This window comes from Drosophila montana, unplaced genomic scaffold, assembly GCF_035044405.1.
Source record: "Drosophila montana isolate Dmon_TW-CO22-7 unplaced genomic scaffold, ASM3504440v1 contig_2912_1, whole genome shotgun sequence".
Lineage (NCBI taxonomy): Eukaryota > Metazoa > Arthropoda > Insecta > Diptera > Drosophilidae > Drosophila > Drosophila montana.
Genome location: NW_026997787.1, coordinates 4,378 through 19,110, shown reverse-complemented (window position 1 = coordinate 19,110; position 14,733 = coordinate 4,378). Strand labels below are relative to the sequence as shown.

The 14,733-nt window shown below is 38.0% G+C and overlaps 2 long non-coding RNA genes across 2 annotated transcripts; one reads left to right on the top strand and one right to left on the bottom strand.

The window, feature by feature from the left end:
• Positions 1–3,391: 3,391 nt before the first annotated feature.
• LOC135430112 (uncharacterized) lies at positions 3,392–3,680 on the bottom strand. Its single transcript, XR_010436558.1, has 2 exons — positions 3,560–3,680; positions 3,392–3,479 (listed from the first exon to the last, which is right to left on the bottom strand). It is a non-coding gene; the product is annotated as an uncharacterized LOC135430112 (long non-coding RNA).
• A 10,384-nt stretch (positions 3,681–14,064) lies between these two features.
• On the top strand, positions 14,065–14,400 carry LOC135430111 (uncharacterized). Its single transcript, XR_010436557.1, has 2 exons — positions 14,065–14,114; positions 14,195–14,400. It is a non-coding gene; the product is annotated as an uncharacterized LOC135430111 (long non-coding RNA).
• The last annotated feature ends 333 nt before the right edge of the window (positions 14,401–14,733 follow it).

Below are 14,733 nucleotides of genomic sequence, written 5' to 3'. Positions count from 1 at the left end.
TCAGAATATAATAGCTACCTAGAATTGATGATATTTTAGATCAACTATGTAGGGCGAAATATTTTTCATGCCTTGACTTTATGTCAGGTTTTCACCAAATTTAACTCGACAATAATTAAATAGATATAACGTCTTTTTGAACGAGCATTCGCTTCACGCGATTACCATTTGGTTTAAAAATAGCGCCGAATTCATTTCAGAGAATGATGACTATAGCATTCTCTGGACTTGAACCTCCGCTAGCATTCCTTTATATGGATGACCTAATAGTAATTGGTTGTTCCGAAAAGCATATGGTTAAAAACCTAACTGATGTTTTTGGCAAATGCAGGATATACAACTTAAAGCTACATCCTGAAAAATGTTCATTTTTTATGCATGAAGTCACATTTCTGGGATACAAATACACAGACAAAAACGCAGACAAAAAATCTTACTAGACAACAAGAAATACGAAGTCATTCAAAATTACCCAATCCCACATGATGCGGACAATTATTATAGACGATTTATTAAAAACTTCGCCGACTATGCACGGCACATAACTAGACTAAATAAAAATAATGTTCCATTTGAATGGACGGATGATGGTCACAATGCGTTTTTATACTTAAAATCTCAACTTATTAAACCGACACTGTTACAATACCCAGACTTCAGAAAAGAATTTTGTATAATAACGATTGCGAGTAAGCAAGCGTGTGGAGCGGTTTTAACTCAAAACCACAACGGACTCCAACTTCCAGTTGCATACGCATCCAAATCATTCACCAAGGGAGAAAGTTACAATATAACGGAACAGGAACTAGAAGCAATTCATTGGGAAATAACACATTTCAGACCATATATTTATGTTAAACATTTCACTGTCAAAACAGATCATAGACCACTTATATATTTATTTTCAATGGTTTATTCAAGTTCTAAATTAACACGTATGAGGCTTGAGTTAGAGGAACATAATTTTACGATAGAGTAGCTAAAGGGAAAAGATAATTATGTAGCTGATGCGTTAGCAAGAATAACCATCAAAGAACTACAAAACATAACAGGGAATGTCAAGAAAGTCACTACAAGATACCAAAGTAGACAAAATCCTGCGCAGGAAATGAAAAAGTTGAATTGCAATCTACATAAGAAGCTTCAAAGCCCAACGTATATGAAGTCATCAAGAATGACGAAGAACGTAAAGTAGTGACCTTGTATGTAAAAAATATGCTGTTTCTTTAAACATGGTAAGAAAATTACAGCAAGATATGATGTTAGCGATTTATATACTAATGGAACTCTTGACTTGGGTCAGTTTTTCCAAAGGCATAAAACGCAAGCCGGTATACATAACATGAACATGTTTGAATTGATAATTTAAAGAAAATGGGCAATGGGCTACATTAAAAGTAGCGCTACTCAATCCGGTGACCCAAATAATAAATGAACAGGAAAAAGAAGCTATTTTGTCTACATACCATGACGATCCTATACAAGGAAGTCACAGAAGCATTACAAAAACTTTGACCAAGGTCAAAAGACATTATTTTTGGAAGGGTATGACTCGGGATATAACTGAGTACTTACGAAAATGTCAAAAATGACGAAATGACCAAATATAACATCTACTGCACACCACCACCAGACATTTGGAACAATCGAAAGAAGTCATAGAACTTTCAATGAATTCATACGCTCTTATATATCGGTTGATAAAACTGACTGGGAAGTATGGCTTCAATATCGTTTGCTTTAGTAGTAATAAAGAAAAATTAAACACAAAAAAGTAGATTTTATCAGGGTTCGAACTCGCAACTAACCGCACCACTTGCCGCCACCTCTACTCAAGAGCCACATCAATAATTGAGTTTTAATGAGAACAAAACCAATTAAAATAGCAGCACAGAAAACAATACAATCGCAATTGCAGTGCTGTTGATAGAATTCAAAGCAAACACGCATGAATGTGTGTGCGTACATGTATATAGAAATTCTTGGAATTTGCGCAGCAGCTATGCTGCTAACACGTGCGCACATAACCTTTGTGTTTCTTAACCGATCTTAACGAAATTTTCGACTGTGCATCTTATTGTAGAATAGAATATAGAATATTTGTGTATTATCAAATAGTCAATATCATATAAATTGTGGCTTAAATTGATGGGCAATACAAGTAGGATAATTAACTTGGTTTGTAGCTTAGTGGTGGTAGCGGGGAGGTGGCGATAGGTATGAAATGAAAGATACTTCATATATGTGTATATACTATTCTAAAAGCTACATGTCAAGTTTGGTGACTCTAGCTCTTATTATTTACCAAAATTCCTCAAAAAACAGTATTTCGTTATTGATTTTAACCGATTACTTGGAAACGGAGCAAGTTATCGAATATCGGAAACAAGCTCGACCTGTGCGGGGACTAAGAGAACCTACAGCTATTTAAAGTCTCTAGCTCTTATAGGTTCTGAGATCCTTGCCTTCATACATACGGACAGACGGACAGACAAACAGACGGACATGGCCAGATGACTCGGCTATTCATGCTGATCAAGAATAAATATACTTTATGGGGTCTGAGATGCTTCCTTCTGCCTGTTACATACATTTGCACAAAAAAATGATACCCTGTTTACCCATTTTTAATGGGTTCAGGGTATAAAAACACCACACCACAAAAAACATGATACGTTGTGGCAGACCGCGTAAGCCAACAGAATAGAATGCCTACACAAACTACACAAACATTAATATCAGTGAAAAGACAATTCGAAGACGCTTAAAAGAAGCTGATTACGGACGTCTGTCCGTACGTATGAACGCAAGGATATCAGAACCTATAAGAGCTAGAGAAATTGAAGTTTTGGCTGTAGGTCCACCTAGTGCCCGCGTAGATCGAGTTTGTTGCCGATATTCGATGCGGTTAGTTGCGAGTTCGAACTCTGCCAAGGGAACAATTTTTTTTTATTTTTCTTTATTACTACTAAATCAAACGAGCGCGTAGCTCGAGCTGCATTTGGTGTTGGAATAAGAGGGTTCAGGGTATCCCCTAGTCGAGAGCTCCCGACTGGAACCTCTTACTTGTTTATATTTATTAATTTGATAATTAACTGTTTGGCGGGGTACATTATATAATTTACTGATATTTTCTACGGAAATACCAGAGTTATACTTCGCCACCATATAATTTTTAACAAATTCAGTTAATTCAGTTGTTTTACCCATAGCTAAGCAAAAAAATGTCAAAATATTTATGCCGTCGACTGTAAGCCATTAAAAATTGACAAAATTCTTGATTCAAAAAATGCTTTTTATTACAAATATTTTATACTTTCAATGATTTTGTTTAACATAACAATACATTGAAACTATTAATTCAAATGGTAAATTAATTGATTATGATGAGGTTGTCTGATTTTCGCCAGGAACCTTTATTTCAATGATTTTTTTCCACTAACTTCTTCGAAAGCCGAGTTTTTTTTTATTTTCAGCTTCTGTAAAAAGATACAAGGTACATTTATGTACACATGAAAAAATCATATACATATGAAGTTGATAAAATATTGGTCCTTACCTTTGGCTTTATCTGCCGCTGCATTGAGACTTTTTTTATCATAAAATTCTGTAAAAAATGTTTAATATAAAATAAAACTTGTATTATATACTTGAACGTTTATATGATATTAATTTATTTTGACATTCTGTTTACCCTGGATGCTGCAGTGGCTTGCCATATCAACTTCGCCATCAGGGCTATTTCAATCAGCGTCAATAAATATATTGCAAGGGGTATTAACACACGTACATTTATGCATGATAAATATTTTTACTGAATTTAAAATATGTACTCAGGTATGTATGTGCATATTATTATTATATAAATACATTTTTTTTGTTATTCCGAGAATTTCACTTCTAAATATACCCTTGCAGAGGGTATTATAATTTTGTCGTGAAATGTGTAACGCATAGAAGGAGACATCTCCGACCCCATAACGTATATATATTCTTGATCAGTATCAACAGCCGAGTTGATATAGCCATGTCCGTCTGTCTGTTTCTATGCGAACTAGTCTCTCAGTTTAAAAGCTATCTTTATGAAACTTTGCAGAAGTCCCTCTTTCTGTTGCACGCAGTTCATATGTCAAAACCAGCTGGATCGGACCACTATATCATATAGCTGCCATAGGAACCATCGGTCGAAAAGTAGGTTCTTGTATGAAAAACATTTTTGTTTATAAAGATATCTTGATCAAACTCGGCATTTATTAGTTGCACCATGCTCCTCATATATATGCAAAATCCTATTAAGATCGGAACGCTATATCATATAGGCGCCATAGGAACGATCGGTCGAAATTAAGTTTTATGGAAACCTTTTTTGTTTTTCAAGACATCTTAACCTTACTCGGTTAATTAACTGTCATTAAGTATTTTTCCTGTGCTTCCTAGATACGGGCAAGGCACTATGATCATTATGAAAAGGTTGGGTCTGCAAGGGTATTAAATGTTCGGCGTGCCGATGATAGCCCTTCCTTCTCGTTTTAATTTGTATCTGTTCAGCGGAAATTCATAGCACATATTAAGGCTCACATAGTGTATGTAGAAGTACACATACATACATATACATAAGTAAAGCGATTTCCTAAAAGTTATTATATACCCATAAACATGCATTAAAAATTTTACTTACCATTTAGGTTTTTGTATTTTTGATCAAGGCAAAATGCAAATGCAGCTGTATCTATAATAGTAGCAGCGTATTTCGTGCCTCTGAACGTAACTAAACAATAGAACATATTCAATATCACTCTTTCTTCCGGAAGTACATAATACTTTCCACATTTAACTAAAAAAACATTTTTGTTTTTGTACTTTTTACTTCGTCGCGAAACACTTCAAAATTAAATAAGGCGCACAGCATTAGCGATTACGATTATATTTACTAAACAGTTTTCCCCCAGGATTAGAGCGAGTGCCTCGCGAAATGAAATAGCAATCCTAAAATCAAAAATAATGTATTACCATTATATATAATAGTTTTTTTTTAAGCTGAGGAAAAATCAAGTTAACGTAAAATAAACTTTACAATCATACCTTTGCGTCTTTCACTATAATATTCATTAGGTCTTCTTGCAAAGAATCAGTAAGATCCTTGTGCGCCGCTCCAAAGACTAAGATGTTTTTTCCTTTAGACCAGTCGTCCATGATAATCGACTTCTGGCGTCGAGTCTAGCCAGTTCGATACATTTGATGCCATGGAACTTATGTTTCATCATCTATTCCAAACTACGATAAATGAAAAAATGTAATTATTAAATTGAAAAATTAAAACAACATAACATAAATTTGTTATCAATATATTATTAATTTTGCGAAAAATGTGAAACACGTCTCAAATGATTTTTCTTATAGATCTTTGGAAACGAATTTGAGCGCGAAACGTCACCCACCAAATCTTTGACCCCCATTTCCACCAAGGAGGAACGGATTTTTCAAAAAGTGTGAGACACCCCTCAAATGAATTTGAACAAAGATCTTTGAAAATAAGTTAGGGACGATCGGAACGTAAACAAAAAACTTTCACACAACCGTTTTTCGCCAATTTAGCACTGTTGCGGGTGGACTTCCCAAATCGCTGAAATACGTATTTATTAAGTTCTTATGTAGAGCTTTGAAAATACGTTTGATGCAAATCGGACACAACTTAAAACTTCGCCCAAAAAATCTTTAAATCGCATTCCCCCCGATGAAGTTTGAATTCTGCGAAAAGTATGAAACACGTCTCAAATGATTTTTCTTATAGATCTTTGGCAACGAATTTGAGCGCGAAACGTCACCCACCAAATCTTTGACCTCCATTTCCACCAAGGAGGAACGGATTTTCCTAAAAGTGTGAAACACCCCTCAAATAAATTTGAACAAAGATCTTTGAAAATAAGTTTGAGGACGATCGGATTGTAAACAAAGAAGTTACATACAAACGTTTTTCGCGATTTTTCCACACTTGCGGGTGGAATTTCCCGAAACCCCGTCTTAACGTGCACCTACATCACATTAGGTAACTATAGTGCAAATTTCAGCTTCCTAGCTCTTACGGTTTGGGCTGTGCGTTGATCACCAATCAGTCAGTCAGTCAGTCAGTACAAACAGTTATATATATAGAGATTATACTGAAAATGATTACTTGTTAGCTATTCTGTGATACTTACTGCTTCGACGTTTCATCATTTTTTTGGGAGGCGAATAATTTGCGTCATCTGACGTACATACGGACACCGGCGGCTCTTCATCATTAGACTCATCTGAATAACTTATTTCAGCTTCCTAGCTCTGACGGTTTGGGCTGTGATCACCAATCAGTCAGTCAGTCATTCAGTCAGCCAGTCAGGACAAACAGTTTTATATATAGAGATTATGCTATGCATAATGTATGTATATGTGAAAATAATTATATTACAGAGTTTATTAATAATATATTTATTTTATTAATAATTATATTTTGTTATGTATGTATGTACACCATTATTACCTCGATTTTTCTCCACATGAACAACTTTTCCCGTAATTCAATTCTGGGTCCAAGTAGTGGTATCATTTCCTTAAAATCGTCACCTTTCATGTACTTTAAAGTGTCGTATGTAATATGTGCTTCTAAATTACCATGAAACAGATTATAGACATTATAAAACGAACAACAGTTAACAAAAACTAACTTCGACAAAGTTAAAATTTCATAATAAAAAATATACATATATACACAAACGCGATTAATTTCGTCACTTTTCTACAAACATACATACATATGTGTGTACATACTTTACATGTGTGTATGTTTTTTTTTTTAAATTTTTTTTTTTTGTATTGTAAAAAGAAAGGAAACATGTTTAACATTTTAGAATGTGTACAAGAGAGGAAAATAGGACAATCAGAGAAGGACAGGATAGTTTATGGAGAGTAGAAAGAGTCCCGCTCCTGCGGGACAACCGCAAGGTACTACTTCGCAGGGCGGGGTACAGCTGTATGTCAGCCGCTCATCAGTCGATGGCGCGTCGGGTCCTCTCCCGTCGTCACAGCTCCTTCATTATATCCGATGCCATGGTAGCAACGGCTGTCCATCCATTTTCAGTGGCCATCATTCGCGCCACGAGATTCTCCGGGGACAAATCATTTCTGCCCGCCGTCGCTTTTTTTCCGCTCGCGTCTATAGAGTGGGCAGTAGAACAATGCGTGCTCCGCGTCCTCAACCACACCGTGCCCGCAGTGCTCGCAGAAGGGATCGTCCTCATGTTTAAGCCTGTGCAGGTACGCCTTAAGGCAGCCATGCCCAGTCAATACTTGGGCAAGGTAGTGGTCTACCTCGCCGTGTCACCGCTGTAGCCAAGGCTTCAGGTTTGGGATCAGTCTGTGGGTCCATCTACCATTTGAGCTCCCATCCCATTTGTTTTGCTATTGTTCGATGGTGTTGTCCCTCAGTTTCCTGTTGGTGATTGCCCCGCTTTGCCTTTCGGCCGCCATCACGCCGAGTGGGATCATGCCTGCCAGCACTAAGGCCGCGTCTTCCGATACTGTGCGGAAGCAGGTGGCTACACGCAATGCACATCGACGATATGCGGCCTTGCATCCTCGGCTGTAAGATGCAACCTCCATTGCGGGGGCCCATATGGAAGATCCGTAGAGGATTGTGGACGTCACCACACCAGCGATTAGCCTTCTGCTCCTCTGCCTTGGGCCTTTGGTGTTCGCCATCATTCGGCTTATGGCTGTTGTAACCCTGGCTGCTTTGTAGCTAATATACTCCAGGTGCTTTTTATACGACAGTCTGTGGTCTATCATGACGCCCAGGTATTTGATGGCGGGCTTTGACTTAATGATAGCACTGCCAACGCGCAACGAGGCCGTCTCAACTATCTTTCTGCTACTTTTTAAAACTGCCTCCGACTTCTGCTCCGCTAGCGCGAGTCCGTTCTGGGATAGCCACTCAATTATCCTGTCGATGGCCGCACTGCTCCTAAGAGTGACCTCATCGAGTTTCTTCGCCGCAGTCACAACAGCAATGTCATCGGCGAACCCAATGATTGTGTTGCCCTCTGGTAGGCAAAGGCGCAGAACTCCATCGTACATGACGTTCCACAGTAGCGGCCGAGAACAGAGCCCTGGGGAACGCCTCCAGTTACCGTCTTCAGTGTCGTAAATTAGCACTCTGTCCTGGAAGTAGCTGGTCACTAACTGTATTAACTGGCTCGGGATTTGTCTGGCTGTTAGAGCTTCTCGGATTTTCGTCCAATTCGCTGAGTTGAACGCGTTCCTGACATCCAAAGTACAGACTAGGCAGTACTGTTTGGTGCCACCTGCCCATCTTGTTCCTTGGATTACGCCTTCTACTAGTTTAGTCACGGCCCTGATGGCATCCGTGGTGCTTCCGTGTTTCCTGAAGCCAAATTGACGTTCAGACAGCCCGTGAACTTCAGCAAGCATTCTAGGCAATTGCAAATTAGCCGCTCAAATATTTTCCCCATCGTGTCCAGCATACACAGGGGGCGGTATGAGGAGGGATCATCCAGTTCCTTGCCGGGCTTCGGGATGAGCACAAACCGCTGGAGCTTCCATCTACGTGGTGCAGTGCCTTCCGCTATACATTGATTGTACAGCTCCACGAAACTTCTGGGGTGTGCAGCGATGACAGCTTTGATTACCCCGTTCGGTATGCCGTCTGGTCCAAGGGATTTGTCGGCCTTTAGCTTCGCAGCAATGCACAGTACCTCATTGTCGTCGGTGGGTGCAGTCGTTTATTAAATTTGCTGGGAGTTGCGGTGCAAATCCAGATGGCTGCCGGGGAGAGAGCGTTTGAACTATTTGTTTCGGCTGATCCGGGTTTGTTGGCATTGGTTGCCTGCATAGCCTTCCCAGGACTAGCTTGTAAGCCATTCCAAAAGGCTCCGCGTCCGCGGCGTCGCAAAGCTCTTGGAAGTATTGGGTTTCGCTGCGCCTGATAGCTTCCTTGAGTATTTTCCGCTTGGCTCTGAAGTTCTGCAGATGGTGCTCAAAATTGGGCGACGATCTCGACCGTTGGCTCTTTCGCCTAGCTGCGAAGCACTCTTTGCGCGCTTTGGCTATGTCCTCGTTCCACCAAGCTACCGGTCTATGTGAGTTTCCGCCTTTACGAACGTTGGTCAGTATGGCATCACATGCGTTGGTGATAGTCTCTGCTATCGCGTCAGCGGAGCTGTTGGCATCGCCTCTTATGCCAAGACCTTCTACCATAGGGAGACGTCTTTCCAGGTCCATAGTGTCCATTTTGTATCCAGTGTGTTGGAGCGTTCTACTGATGCCTCTGTTTCCAGGTTGAGAGGTGTCCGTCGCTGTGGGTGTATACATCCGATACATGCCACTGGGCGTCTCGGGCAATGTCTGGGCTGGAAAACTTCAGGCCTATGGTCGACTCGCGACCCGCTTTGCTGTAGGTGCTTCTTGTGCCGATGTTCAGCAGACAGACATTCAGCGAGGCAAATGTGTCCAGCAGAATGGTTCCCCTTGGTGTCGTTCTGCTGCTGCCCCATTCTGTAGCCCACGCATTAAAGTCCCCGGCGATTATCACAGGAGATTTGCCGTGCGCGTCCTGTGCGATGTCTTCAACGATGGCTGCGTACTCTGCCAGGGGGATGCTTGGTGGTATGTAGCAGCTATAAACGTATATGGGGCCACATTTTGCTCTAGCAAATCCTTGCGAGCAATCCGTTGTGTGAGCTGGTATGGTGCCTGTCCGCAGCTCCATAGTGCTGCTCCTGCGTCCGAGCTTTCGTGCCACACTCCGATATGCTTGGGTGTATACGGCTCGCTGATGATGGCTACATCGATTTTCTTCTCCCGGGCCGTTTGTGCGAGCAGATTCTGGGCTGCTCTGCAGTGATTTAGGTTAAGTTGCAGGAACTTAACCATCTTTAAGCGCTTGGTAGGCCTTCTTATACTCTGGGCAGTTCCTGCTCAGAGTTGAGTGAGCGGCTTGGCTAGTGCCCGCGCCCTTTCTTGTGCAGAGGATGAACTTTGCCTCGTGGGTGCACTGTCCAGACTTGTGCCCAGTACCTGCGCATTTAAAACACGTCTCTTTTCCAACCGGATGCTGGCTCTTGCACCTGGTGGATGTATGGCCGAATCCCATACATCGGTAGCATCTCTTTATGCGATTTAAATCTTTAAATCGCATTCCCCCCGAAGAAGTTTGAATTCTGCGAAAAGTGTGAAACACGTCTCAAATGATTTTCTTTTATAGATCTTTGGAAACGAATTAGAGCACGAAACGTCACCCACCAAATCTTTGACCTCCATTTCCACCAAGGAGGAACGGATTTTCCTAAAAGTGTGAAACACCCCTCAAATAAATTTGATCAAAGATCTTTGAAAATAAGTTTGAGGACGATCGGATGGTAAACAAAAAAGTTACATACAAACGTTTTTCGCGATTTTTCCACACTTGCGGGTGGAATTTCCCGAAACCCCGTCTTAACGTGCACATACATCACATAAGGTAACAACTACAGTGCAAATTTCAGCTTCCTAGCTCTTATGGTTTGGGCTGTGATCACCAATCAGTCAGTCAGTCAGTCAGGACAAACAGTTTTATATATAGAGATTATGCTATGCATAATGTATGTATATGTGAAAATAATTATAATACAGAGTTTATTAATAATATATTTATTTTATTAATAATTATATTTTGTTATGTATGTATGTACACCATTATTACCTCGATTTTTCTCCACATGAACAACTTTTCCCGTAATTCAATTCTGGGTCCAAGTAGTGGTATAATTTCCTTAAAATCGTCACCTTTCATGTACTTTAATGTGTCGTATGTAATATGTGCTTCTAAATTACCATGAAACAGATTATAGACATTATAAAACGAACAACCGGTAACCAAAACTAACTTCGACAAAGTTAAAATTTCATAATAAAAAATATACATATATACACAAACGCGATTAATTTCGTCACTTTTCTACAAACATACATACATATGTGTGTACACACTTTACATGTGTATATGTATGTATATACAAATGCGCATACGTGTACATAAATTATATATCTACATACATTCACATATAAATTTTGTACACACATATGTATGTGCATATGTACATATGTATGTAGAAAAGTGACGAAATTAATCGCGCTAGAAAATAGCAAAGACGCCGCCTTCGAGACGACGCCGTGTCGCTTGCAAAAATACATATGATACATACATAAACATATGTATGTGTATTATCTATGTATGTAAATATATTTATTATCTACGTAAATCTATGTTAGTATATATGTATGTACATATACATACATATATATTCAAGAATAATTAAACCCATACATACGTTTGTATGTATGTATTACCCTCTTACCCTCTCAATAAGAAAGCAGGTGCTCCAATCCAAACTGTTTAAGGAGCTCCCAAAGCCTTTGGTCCGGCAATATCGCTTTTTTATCCGCGTACATTTCTACGTTTAAACTCACAGAACTCTTCACTTGAAATGGCACGCATTGGCTTCAGCAAAAGAATTAGAAAAAAAAATTGAGAGAGCGCGCGCGTGCCAATTCTCTCTCAATTTTCTTGCGTTCTCCAGCTTTTTAAGATTTTTAAATCTTGAATTACCTTTTATTCGTCTTGATTTTTTAAAGCTTACATTAAGTACAAAGACCTTTCAGAGCTTATATGAAATTAAGTACGAATTATACTTAACTCAAGAATTTTTAGCTCGATTCGAGCTCAAGAAGTGTGGACTGTCGTGTGTTCTAGTCCTATTGAGGTAAAACTTTTTTTTAAAATTTATTTTAATTACTGCTGAAAACGAGCTCTGCTAGCGCGAGCTGAATTTGGTGTTGACAGAAGAGGGTTCCGGGTGAACACCCGCTAGGGCATAGCGGGAGCTCCCTACTATTAATAAAACAATATCTAATTTCATATAAGCTCTTGCACACTGAATTTATTTGCATATAATAATAAATACTTTTAGACTTTTGACTCCGATAATCTGGAACATCTATTCAAAAAAGAGGTACAAATAAACATTCACTTCTAAGTAAAAATATATATTTATCCTTATAAGCATTGTATGTACGTATAATTTTCCAAAGTTTTCGTGTGCGTTTGGTAAATTTTCGTTCCATTCCGTTAAACCATGTTTGTATATTTGGTTATATATGCTATAGTTATTTTAGGAACATAAGTAGTTTCCAAAAGGGATGTCACATATAGAGTACCCGAAATAATCGTTACATTACAAATTAATTCCACAGTTCCTCTGTCCTCATAAATATTGTTGTTCATATGTGTATACGATACGTTCATTTTAGCAAATTATACTTTGTCTTTTCTTTTCAGAGTATGTTTTCCTTAGTGCACGAAACAAGTAAAGGAAAAAACATCTTAGCCTTTGGAGCGGCGTACAAGGATCTTACTGATTCTTTGCGAGAAGACCTAATGAATATTATAGTGAAAGACGCCATGGCAATTAAAATACCAATAAAAACCCAGTACTTTCCTAGCTTAATTTCAGAGCTTTGTCATCTATTCCCTTCGGAAAAAATATGCAGGTATGATTGTAAAGTTTATTTTACGTTAACTTTTGATTTTTTCTCAGCTTAAAAATAAACTATTATATATAATGGTAATGCATTATTTTTGATTTTAGGATTTCTATTTTATTTCGCGAGGCACTCGCTCCATTCCTGGGGGAAAACTGTTTAGTAAATATAATCGTAATCGCCTTTGCTGTGCGCTTAATTTAATTTTGAAGTGTTTCGCAACGAAGTAAAAAGTACAAAACCAAAATGTTTTTTTTTAGTTAAATGTGGAAAGTATTATGTACTTCCGGAAGAAAGAGTGATATTGAATATGTACTATTGTTTAGTTACGTTCAGAGGCAAGAAATACGCTGCTACTATTATAGATACAGCTGCATTTGCATTTTGCCTTGATCAAAAATACAAAAACCTAAATGGTTAGTAACATTTTTAATGCATGTTTATGGGTATATAATAACTTTTAGGAAATCGCTTCACCTATGTATATGTATGTATGTGTACTTCTACATACACTATGTGAGCCTAAATATGTGCTATGAATTTCCGCTGAATAGATACAAATTAAAACGAGAAGGAAGGGCTATCATCGGCACGCCGAACATTTAATACCCTTGCAGACCCAACCTTTTCATAATGATCATAGTGCCTTGCCCGTATCTAGGAAGCACAGGAAACATACTTAATGACAATTAATTAACCGAGTAAGGTTAAGATGTCTTGAAAAACAAAAAAGTTATCCATACAACTTAATTTTGACCGTTCGTTCCTATGGCGCCTATATGATATAGCGTTCCGATCTTAATAGGATTTTGCATATATATGAGGAGCATGGTGCAACTAATAAATGCCGAGTTTGATCAAGATATTTTTATAAACAAAAATGATTTTCATACAAGAACCTACTTTTCGACCGATGGTTCCTATGGCAGCTATATGATATAGTGGTCCGATCCAGCTGGTTTTGACATATGAACTGCGTGCAACAGAAAGAGGGACTTCTGCAAAGTTTCATAAAGATAGCTTTTAAACTGAGAGACTAGTTCGCATAGAAACAGACAGACGGACAGACGGACATGGCTATATAAACTCGGCTGTTGATACTGATCAAGAATATATATACGTTATGGGGTCGGAGATGTCTCCTTCTATGCGTTACACATTTCACGACAAAATTATAATACCCTCTGCAAGGGTATATTTAGAAGTGAAATTCTCGGAATAACAAAAAAAATGTATTTATATAATAATAATATGCACATACATACCTGAGTACATATTTTAAATTCAGTAAAAATATTTATCATGCATAAATGTACGTGTGTACATTTGCATATGTTCTTTCCAAATTGACGCTGATTGAAATAGCCCTGATGGCGAAGTTGATATGGCAAGCCACTGCAGCATCTAGGGTAAATAGAATGTGAAAATAAATTAATATCATATAAACGTTCAAGTATATAATACAAGTTTTATTTTATATTAAACATTTTTTACAGAATTTTATGATAAAAAAAGTCTCAATGCAGCGGCAGATAAAGCCAAAGGTAAGGACCAATATTTTATCAACTTCATATGTATATGATTTTTTCATGTGTACATAAATGTACCTTGTATCTTTTTACAGAAGCTGAAAATCAAAAAAAAACTCGGCTTTCGAAGAAGTTAGTGGAAAAAAATCATTAAAATAAAGGTTCCTGGCGAAAATCAGACAACCTCATCATAATCAATTAATTTACCATTTGAATTAATAGTTTCAATGTATTGTTATGTTAAACAAAATCATTGAAAGTATAAAATATTTGTAATAAAAAGCATTTTTTGAATCAAGAATTTTGTCAATTTTTAATGGCTTACAGTCGACGGCATAAATATTTTGACAAAACTATGCGCTATGTTATTCATTTTGCTTTAGAGAATTGCAACATGTAGCGCTTTCTTGATCTATTGCAATGAAACCGTAGATATAAGTAAAAAAGAGAATGCAAAGTACTTTTTAATTCCTTTATGCGTTTTCTTGATTTACGCATTCTTCTCTTTCGCAAGCTGATAACAGGTGGACAAAATTAATTTGATATTTGCTCTATTTAGTCTGTGTTGAACTGCTATTGAGCTTGAAGCTAAGCTACGAGTCTGTAAATATTGAATACTGAGTTGAAGTGCGTA